This window comes from Nanorana parkeri, unplaced genomic scaffold, assembly GCF_000935625.1.
Source record: "Nanorana parkeri isolate BGI_ZX_2015 unplaced genomic scaffold, ASM93562v1 scaffold899, whole genome shotgun sequence".
Taxonomy (NCBI): domain Eukaryota; kingdom Metazoa; phylum Chordata; class Amphibia; order Anura; family Dicroglossidae; genus Nanorana; species Nanorana parkeri.
This window is the reverse complement of record NW_017307167.1, coordinates 704,830-716,078: the sequence shown is the minus strand read 5'-3', so window position 1 is coordinate 716,078 and position 11,249 is coordinate 704,830. Positions and strand designations below refer to the sequence as shown.

At 42.7% G+C, this 11,249-nt stretch overlaps 1 long non-coding RNA gene across 1 annotated transcript; it reads right to left on the bottom strand.

Annotated features, from left to right (window-relative positions):
- Positions 1-972: 972 nt before the first annotated feature.
- Positions 973-10,075, bottom strand: LOC108794806. Its single transcript, XR_001941724.1, has 2 exons — positions 10,042-10,075; positions 973-1,155 (listed from the first exon to the last, which is right to left on the bottom strand). It is a non-coding gene; the product is annotated as an uncharacterized LOC108794806 (long non-coding RNA).
- Between the last annotated feature and the right edge of the window lie 1,174 nt (positions 10,076-11,249).

Here is an 11,249-nt window from a genome sequence, read left to right as displayed (position 1 = left end):
CTCGTGTCACTAATCTACTAACTGACATATCAGTCTGGATGTCGCAACACTTCCTAATACTCAACCTTTCAAAAACTGAGCTCATGATATTTCTTCCTGCCCGTGCACCTTCCCCCAACTTTTCACTTGAGATTGATAACACAACTATCCTACCCTCCCCCCATGCCAAGGTGCTAGGTGTCATTCTTGACTCGGAACTCCCCTTCTTCCCCACATCCAATCACTATCAAAATCCTGCCGCCTTCACCTTCGTCACATCTCCAAAATACGGCCCTTACTCACCTAAGATACCGCAAAATTACTAATTCACTCACTCATCCCCGTCCTAGCCTGGTATGTGAGCCTGTAATCTGAGCCTGAAATGCCTGTCATTTATTGCCAGTAATGCCGTCTGTTAGCCGTCAAAAACCCACAGGAGCGGGAGCTGTAGGAATCTCCGTCCTATTCCACCATTCGTTCGGCCACGCCCCCACAAATGTAAAGATTGGTCTATAAGGGGTATACGGGAATGGGAGCTAAAGTGGTTGAATTTCCACCTTTATTTTATTTTGCTGTAATTTGGCCTAAATGGACAGGGAATGATTTTATAGCTGAGGCTAATCTAGTGAAACATCAGAAATACTCACTTAAATAGGGCAAAATAAACAATAATGAATTTTCAAAGGGCAGTAACGCATGGCAACAGTCATAGCTCATACAACTGCAGTCATATCAGTGAAATGTATATTCTGCAATACTTTGCTGATTATTTTTGCCTGTTTAAAAAAGTCTGTATGAGGAACAAAAAAAGGAAGTTGATATATATGTATCACTGCATATGAATTTGTAGCACTGTGTACGCACCACCAGTCCATAGAACACAGTAATACTCTCCGTCATCTGCAGGCTGTACGTTACTGATAGACAACACACTGGAGCCTGCTGAGATGGATCCAGAAAAACGGTCAGAAGTTCCTGGGGGTTTCACATTATGATTGCTGCTTCCATCGCTACCTACTAAACCCTTAGGAACACTCCCAGGTGCCTGATATACCCAGTTTGGGTAGTTGCCAGCAGCTACAGAGGCATCACTCCGACCACAGGACAGACGGACACTGCTGCCGAGAGAGGAAATTATTGTGGCTTCCTGAATGACAGTAAACTGAGCCACAGAATCTGAAACAAAAATGAGAGAATGCTGATAGTACAACAATCCTAATATATTTATAGACAGTAATCATATATAAACTATAAAATATTACTTACAGGAAGGAGGCCTCCACATACAATATATGGTGGTAGTTCCACCACTGCCTCCACATACAATACATTGTTTATCAGGTATTATAAAAGCATGAAATCTGGGAACACAGCAACAAGTATAAAAAAATATGGCTTTTAACACTGTGTAAAAAACTAACATATGGCAAATACATATTTGTGAAATACTCTGGGGAGTACGCAGAGTACTGAAAATCTTTTGAATCAACAAAAACAATTTACAAAAAAAATTCTCCTTTTTCATTCTCCTTTTTTTGGCATTAAATGACATATAGGGGTTGATTTACTAACCTTATAAACACGCCACGAACAAGTATACACCTCTGTAGTGTGCTCCCTCCCAGCATGATCTATTGGTGGAATCTAGACACCTTTGTAGTGTGTACACACCCAGCAGGTGTGTTGTGCAAAGCCCTGCATTAGCTCTACGTTGTGTTGCTTGCGTTGATGAATGCAGGAATGTAAATGCATGAGCTAACCATTTTTGTCTATACTGTGAAGCAGCATTATATATGCATCATGTGCATGATTTTTCCATATATGGCATTAGTGGAAATATGCTTTTAGAGACTTGCATGCCGCTATTAGAGCAGCGTGTAGCCTATGGAGCATGCTACATGACGCGCACGTACATAAATACATAAAAACGCGCCATAACGGCGTGAAAATGTGACATGTTGCTTGTGTTTGGTTGATAAATACGTTTTGCTGTGTAAAAATGCACACGCACCTGGTGCGTGTGTGTGTGTTTAGGTTAGTAAATCACCCCCATAGGCTTCATGAGACAATATCTATCATAGTATAAGCTGCTATAGAGACTTTTCATTTCAAAATAGTCCTTGAGTCAAAGCCAAATTCTCCAATAATTCCACAATATAGGATCCTCAAAATAATCCAATCACTTTATCCTGATATCCTCCACAAAGTCGGTTCATTTTATATCCGAGATGTCAACGTGAAATCCAGAAACTACAGTATATCCTAATAAAGCAGTCTGAGGGGAGATATCTACATTCACTTGCAAAGTGACATTTGGGGGAAAAAATGCTCTGTACAATCTAAAGTCACCATGACCATGTTCATGATGACTTTGCCCAATCATGGCTCACCTGTCAGATGACGTAAAACTGTACACAGTAGCTCCGCCAAATTGTTTATGTTTTGCCGGCATCTGTCAAAACTCCATTCTGCGGCAGGAGTACTTCCCAAGTGGACAGCATGGCAGTCGTTGTTTTTTTTTCTTTCTATTATTTTTTATTTCATCAAGTCGTCGTCATCATGGACAATGCTGGACATCTTCATTGACCCTGGATTATGTTGGTGGATCCTTTTTTTTTAGTTTTTGTTTTGTTTTTTTTACAATAGATGACTTATCAAAATCCTTTGTGTTTATTTTTCAATTAAAGGACTTTTTCCAGAAGTCTGTTTTTTGTTTTTTTTAACCCTTTCGTGAATGGGTAGGGGTACAAGTAACCCTTACTCGTTCACAAAGGGGGGTGCATCTGGGTGCCCCTTTATGAATGGGGTACCCTAATGCGAATAAGCCCCCTCCCCGCAACCCCACAACCAGCACCCCAGGGCTTATGGGGATGAGGCCCTTGTCCCCATCGGCACGGGGACAAGGTGCTTTTCCAGGGGCCTAGTATGGAAGGGGGCTGCTCGGTCATCCCCCCCCCTTTTCGGCCCTGCCAGGCCTATGCTCGGATCAAGGGTATGATATGGAATTTTAGGGGGGGACCCCACAGTTCTTTCTCCCTGTTTTGGGGGGTGGGGTTCCTCCTTAAAATTCCTACCAGACCTTAATGCCTGGTATGACTTTAAGGGGGAACCCCACACACTTTGTTTTTTTAAAAGTTCTTTGATTCATTGATTCATGTCCCCCAGGGCAGTACCCGGATCCCCATACACTTTTTATGGCCAATAAATTGCATATAAGGCTTCAAAATGGGGACATTTGATTTTCAATGTTCTACCCCCATAGATTTGCATTAAGTTCGAATACGAACTTTCCCTATGTTCGAAAGTTTGTATTAGAACCGAACACAGGGTGTTTAGCTCATCACTAGTCACCACACTCCATACTTTCATCTCATAGTAAGATAAGTGGTCACAAATTGCAAGAATTACAATACATGTAAAAGCAGGTTTATGCCAAACAGGTAATCCAAAGGGTTTAAATTAGGGATACGCCGATACCATTTTTTCCAGAACGAGTACGAGTACTGACACTTTTCCTCAAGTACTCGCCGATACCAATACTTTTTTTTGTGTCATGTGACATTTTTTCTAAAACAATATAAACGAATGATTTTAGAACAGTGGTGAAGTGCCAGGCCCCAGTCGCAGCTGCAAATTCTGCAACCCCGCTAGTTCTACCAGTGACTGCAAGCTGTTCGCCCGCCTGCATCCACACGCCGCACCTCCTGCCTGCCTCACGCGCACCGCCCACATCCAGAATCGGCACAGGGACGCGGGGAGAAGAAGTAAGGAGGAGCAGGCATGAGGGAATGACAGCCGCCGACAGACCCGGACTGAGTCCCGATCTCGGAAGCAAATTGCTGGAAGACTGCTCAGGTAAGCCTGCACTTCCCTCCCCCCCACATGGTGCTCTATAATGTATTGCTGGGATTTGTAGTTCTCTATAGTTGATGCAGTTCTGCATTGCTGTATAATGGTATTGCTGGGAATTGTAGTTCTCCATAGTTGATGCTGTTCTGCAGTGCTGTATAATGGTATTGCTGGGAATTGTAGTTCTCCATAGTTGATGCTGTTCTGCAGTGCTGTATAATGGTATTGCTGGGAATTGTAGTTCTCCATAGTTGATGCTGTTCTGCAGTGCTGTATAATGGTATTGCTGGGAATTGTAGTTCTCCATAGTTGATGCTGTTCTGCAGTGCTGTATAATGGTATTGCTGGGAATTGTAGTTCTCCATAGTTGATGCTGTTCTGCAGTGCTGTATAATGGTATTGCTGGGAATTGTAGTTCTCCATAGTTGATGCTGTTCTGCAGTGCTGTATAATGGTATTGCTGGGAATTGTAGTTCTCCATAGTTGATGCTGTTCTGCAGTGCTGTATAATGGTATTGCTGGGAATTGTAGTTCTCCATAGTTGATGCTGTTCTGCAGTGCTGTATAATGGTATTGCTGGGAATTGTAGTTCTCCATAGTTGATGCTGTTCTGCAGTGCTGTATAATGGTATTGCTGGGAATTGTAGTTCTCCATAGTTGATGCTGTTCTGCAGTGCTGTATAATGGTATTGCTGGGAATTGTAGTTCTCCATAGTTGATGCTGTTCTGCAGTGCTGTATAATGGTATTGCTGGGAATTGTAGTTCTCCATAGTTGATGCTGTTCTGCAGTGCTGTATAATGGTATTGCTGGGAATTGTAGTTCTCCATAGTTGATGCTGTTCTGCAGTGCTGTATAATGGTATTGCTGGGAATTGTAGTTCTCCATAGTTGATGCTGTTCTGCAGTGCTGTATAATGGTATTGCTGGGAATTGTAGTTCTCCATAGTTGATGCTGTTCTGCAGTGCTGTATAATGGTATTGCTGGGAATTGTAGTTCTCCATAGTTGATGCTGTTCTGCAGTGCTGTATAATGGTATTGCTGGGAATTGTAGTTCTCCATAGTTGATGCTGTTCTGCAGTGCTGTATAATGGTATTGCTGGGAATTGTAGTTCTCCATAGTTGATGCTGTTCTGCAGTGCTGTATAATGGTATTGCTGGGAATTGTAGTTCTCCATAGTTGATGCTGTTCTGCAGTGCTGTATAATGGTATTGCTGGGAATTGTAGTTCTCCATAGTTGATGCTGTTCTGCATTGCTGTATAATGGTATTGCTGAGGATTGTAGTTCTCTATAGCTGTTGGTAGTCATTATTGCAGTGATATATAGTCCGCTATAGCTGATGGTATTCTGCATTGTTGTGTAATGTATTGCTGGGAATTGTAGTTCTCTATAGCCAATGCCATTCTGCAATTCTGTAAAATGTATTTCTGAGTTAGTGGCAGAACTTCTAGGGTCGCAGCAGTCATGCACGCGCACAGCTCTGATGTGGCATCCCTCCACTACCAGTGTGCTTTACATTTCCTAAACCGATAAATACACTCACACTACTATTACATGGATGGCAAAAGTGGCAGACGGGGGCGGGGAGAATGCGGGGAAGAGGCAGAGCGGGAGGGGGGCCAAGTTGCCGCACCATGGGCCTCTGGGTTGTACTTGCCCCCTGGGCTAAAAGTTGCCAGTCAGCCCCTGCTGTAGAGGGACTACAAATCTCAACAATACATTATACAGCAATGCAGAATGCCATCAGCTATAGAGGACTACAAATCCCAGCAATACATTATACAGCAATGCTGAATAGAACTGGCTATAGAGGACTACAAATCCCAGCGATGCATTATACATCAATGCAGAATAATATGAAGCTACATGCTCTGTGCTGCTTCAGGGTGCCGACCTGATGTCTCCAGCAGAGGATCCCAGATGGATGAGTGGGGTCTTAGGATGGCTGTGTGGGGGTCTTGGAGGGCTGTGCGGGGTCACAGGAGGGTGTGTGGGGTCTTTGGTGGGCTGTGCTGGATCTGTGGTGGGCTGTGCAGGTTCTATGGTGGGCTGGGGAAGGTCTATGGTGGGCTGTGGACTCTCAGGTAGGCTGTGCAGGTGCTATTCTGGGCTGTGCATGTTCTATGGAGGGCTGTGCGGAGTCTCAGGTGGGCTGTGCAGGGTCTACAGTGGGCTGTGCGGACTCTCAGGTGGCTGTGCAGGTGCTATTCTGGGCTGTGCATACTCTCAGGTGGGCTGTGCAGGTTCCATGGTGGGCTGTGTGGGCTCTCAGATATGTGGGGTATATATTGGGCTGTGCAGGTTCTACGGTGGGCTGTGTGAACTCTCAGGTGGCTATGCAGGGTCTATGGTGGGCTGTGCGGACTCTCGGGTGGGCTGTGCAAGGTCTATGCTGGCTGTGTAGGTTCTATGGTGGGCTATGCGGATTCTCAGGTGGCTGTGCAAGTGCTATGCTGGGCTGTGCGTACTCTCAGGTGGGCTGTGCAGGTTCCATAGTGGGCTGTGCGGGGTCTATGGTGGGCTGTGCGGGCTTTCAGATGGTCTATGTGGGGTCTATCGTGGGCTGTGCGGACACTCAGCTGGGCTATGCGGGGTCTATGGTGGGCTGTGTGGACACTCAACTGGGCTGTGCAGGGTCGATGGCTGTGCAGGTTCTATGGCAGCTTGTGCGAACTCCCAGGTGGCTTTGTGGGGTCTCAGGTCGGCTCTGCAAGTTCCATGGTGGGCTGTGCGGACTCTCATGTGGTTAGGCGGAGTCTATGGTGGGCTGTGCAGACTTTCAGATGTAACCATACGAGCAGAAAGTTGCAGGCTGCACAGTACCACACAGAAAGTGGCAGGCTGCACCGTACCACACAGGCAGAAAGTGACAAGCTGCACAATACCAAGCAGAGAGCAAGTGTCAGGCTGCACAGTACCACACAGGTAGAAAGTGGCAGGCTGCACAGTACCACATGTTGGAAATGCAACAGCATATACAGTATATGATTGTATTACTTGTGTAATTATGTAATTTGAGCTGTAGATGGCGCTGTGATGCAATGTTAGTCTCTATGCTTGTTCGAGTTTATGTATGATATACAGGAATGTCTCTTTGTATGATGCACTGTGCTGCATTCTGATTTAATGTCCTTCTATGCAAGTAAAACTTAATTTAGCATTCCTCAAGATCTCAGTGCTTCATCTAAAGACATAAACAACACCACACAGGCAGAAAGTGGCAGGCTACACAGTACCACACAGGTAGAAAGTGGCAGGATACACAGTACAAAGCAAGTAGGAAGTGGAAGGCTGCACAAGGCAAAACAGCTAGTAAGTGGCAGAGGCTGCAGAGGGCAGAACAGGCATCCTACTTCCCAAGTTGGAGGAAAATCCACATAAGTCATGTGATGGAGCGGCTGGTCCGAACCCACTGTATGTCAATAAAACGTGACTATTCGCTGTTCTGAACTGAGCCAGCCGTTACAAGGACATGACAATATCACTCTCAGCCTCACCCTGCACAGAGATTTCCCAGCTCATGGGACAACAATCTCAGGCCAGCATACTGAGAGTGATCACTGGGGTAATTATTGTGCGTCATGAGATTAGCTTTAAATAGAAACCAAACTTGTCATGTGTACCAATCATGGTTGGCCCAGTGGCTTGTCAGGACTCTGACCATTGTAACCCACCATGATTGATATGTTTGGCTCTCTCTTGATGGGACGCAGCTATTTATGCAAGTAAATTTAAAATATCACTCTCCGACTCCGAGTTATGATTTTTGAATTTGGTGGTAACTTCAGTTTATGGCTCAATGGGAATCTGAGGTCACCTGGGTCATTATCCTTGCCAGACCCACTTGTGTTTACCTAAATCTATCAGATGCTTATTTATTGGTGATCTGCTATTATACTTGGTTGGCTTTTGGTAGGGGCAGCCATAAAAAGGTAATGGGGTAATCCTGGTACCTCACAGGCCCAGATTAGCAGATATCTGGTTCTGGAATTTGAGCATGGCTAAACAAAATTAGGAGCAGTCTGAGGTCATTTGAACTGAATTGAAGGATGCATTTTTTCAAAATGAGGGAAGAGAGAATGTCAATTTTGATATTGATATGCTCAAACCTTATTACCGTCATAAGTCACACTATTCATGAAATGATCATCCTGGCAGTCACAAACAGGCCTGAAGCTGGTTTAGCACCCTGATATCGGCCAATATTCAGGAGACCTTCTTTTCCAGTACACATTACCAAATTCATACATCCAAATTTTTAAATTTTTACAGAGGTAGGGAGTCTTCATCCTGGGGACAGGAGGATAATCAAGGAACACTCCTGCTAGGGTGGGACTCCAAATTATGAATAAACGTCTTAAGGGGCCTTAGCAGGGGGGGGGGGGGGCAACCTGTTTGTGATGCTACGGAGACGGCTGTTATTTTGACAGATGGTATTTCCTGACAAGTCTTGCTCTGTATCACAAGAGCGACTGCAGCGGATCCTGTGTAAAATTATACTTACGGACTGTGTCCAGTGTCTGGAAGTGTCATTGAATTACAGGATTAACAACATTATTGCTACCTCATATTTACTCTGATTTACTCTGATTATGTTTAATTCAAAGGGGAAACCTTTACTCTGTCCATAATGTCAGTTAAAACAAACTTACAAGCAAAAACAAGTAACCCTCTAGCGCTAAATAACTCTTTCCTCCCTGTACACCATTATTTACTGTTGGTTTTACTAACCTTACAAATATTTTAACTTTTTTGTTTTTATTGGATTTGGTTGGTATTTTTTTTTTCAGTGTTGCAGTACGAAAATTCCCAAATTAAAAAACAAAATTAAATAACCTTGCAAAGCGTTGTACCAGAAACATAATTTTGGAATATCTATTATTAGGACTTTCGTTAACGGAATTTCGTATTTCGGATATAATTCGGAAACTGCCATTCGGATTTCGGATGCTCCGAAATTCGGAATTTCAGGAAAATTCGTACGAATTTCGATTCGTAACGAAACGAATCGCACATGTCTAGGACACATTATAGAATAAAATTCATATTTTTTATCTACAGTGACATTAGTTGTTTGCAAACTAACACTGGTCAAATTAAAACAAATATATATCTTTTTTATTTTGTTACATGAGTGGTCTATAGATTGCATAGAAAATAAAATAACTTTATTAAGTTCTTCATATTTAAGAAATCATTGCTTCTACCAAACAAAAATTTATATGTATTACTTAATTATCTTAAGTGACCCTTAAAAGGGACCTAAAGCACAAATGTAAAAATTGGTCTATAAGGGGTATACAGGTGCAGGAGCTGAAGTGGTTGAATTCCCACCCTTATTTTATTTCACTATAATTTGGTCTGAATGGACAGGGAATGATTTTATAGCTGATGCTAATCTAGTGGAACACCAGAAATATGCTATGGACCCGCCGATCGCCTATATGTGAAACACCCGGTAACGGGTGTGTGCATTTAGCGGGTCTTTTCTGCCCGTGCGTGCCCGCTAGGGGGCGCGCGCGAGCAGAAAAAAATTGCCGTCTGGAGACGGCAACCCGCAGATGCTGCAGTGCCGTCCGTCTGTTTTTTTACTACGGGCGGACGGCAAGGGCGGACGGCAATTTTCAAAGGGCAGTAACCCATAACAAAAGTCATAACTCATGCAACTGCAGTTATATCAGCGGAAGTTACATTCTGCAATATGTTGTTTATTATTTTTTCCTATTTAAATAAGTCTGCATGAGGAGCAAAAAAGGGGAAGTTGATATTAATGTCTTACTACATATGAATTTGTAGCACTGTGCACGCACTACCAGTATAGAGAACACAGTAATAATCTCCATCATCTGCAGGCTGTACATTACTGATAGACAACACACTGGAGCCTGCTGAGATGGATCCAGAAAAACGGTCAGAAGTTCCTGGGGGTTTTCTATTAGGATTGCCACTTCCATCGCTACCTACTAAACCCTTAGGAACACTTCCAGGTGCCTGATATGCCCAGGCTGGTAAGTTACCAGCAGCTACAGAGGAATCACTTCGACCACAGGACAGACGGACACTGCTGCCAACAGAGGCAATTATTGTGGGTTCCTGAATGACAGTAAACTGAGCCACAGAATCTGAAACAAAAACGAGAGAATGCTGATAGTACAACAATCCTAATATATTTATAGCCAGTAATCATATATAAACTATAAAATATTACTTACAGGAAAAATAAGTTATGACAGAGAAGACAGTCCAGAACATGATGAGGATGATGAGGAATCACTTAAACAGAAAAGAGGAATAACTGAATCCTTCTTCTTCTAACATTTATATTCTACTGTATATAGTAACCACAACTTCCTATGCAAAATACCTCAGCTCCTATTGGCCATCAGAGGCCTCCACATGCAATATATTGTTTATCAGGTATTACAAAAGCATGAGATCCAGGAACACAGGAATAGGCATATATAAAAAAGCTTTTAATAATTTGTGTTAAAAGACTAACATATTGCCAAAGACATATTAGTAGAATAATCTGGGGCCCCAGCAAAGTATTGAAAACTTTTTTGAATTCACAATAACAATTTATCAAAAATTCTCCTTTTTTGTACACTCCTTATTGGTATTAAATGACATATAGGGGGTGATTTACTAACCTAAACACACGCACGCACTAGGTGCGTGTGATTTTTACACAGCAAAACGTATTTATCAACCAAAAAGTCTCTAAAAGCATATTTCCACTAATGCCATATATGGAAAAATCATGCACATGATGCATATATAATGCTGCTTCACAGTTTAGACAAAAATGGTTAGCTCATGCATTTACATTCCTGCATTCATCAACGCAAGCAACACAACATAGAGCTAATTTACACAACATCACCTTGCAAATTCATCCAGGGCTTTGCACAACACATCTGCTGGGTGTGTACACACTACAAAGGTGTTTAGATTCCACCCATAGATCATGCTGTGAGGGAACACACTACAGAGGTGTATACATGTTCGTGGTGTGTTTATAAGGTTAGTAAATCAACCCCATAGGGTTCATGAGACAATATACTGTATATCAAAAATTATAAACTGCTATAAAGACTTTTCATTTAAAAGTAGTCATTCAGTCAGAGACAAATTTTGCAGTGAAGTAATTCTGCAATATAGGGTCCTCAAAAGAATCCAATAATCACTTCCTTCTGATTATCCTGCAGAAAGCAGGGTCATTTTATATCCCAGGTGTCAACAGGAATTCCAGGAAATATATCCTAATAAATCAGGGGAAGATATCTACAGTCACTTGCAAAGTGACACTTGGGGAAAACAATTTATGTCCAAAGTGTTACACTGTACAATCTGAAGTCACCACACTCTATACTTTTCATCTCATAGTAAGAAAAGGGGTCACAAATTGCAAGAATGACAA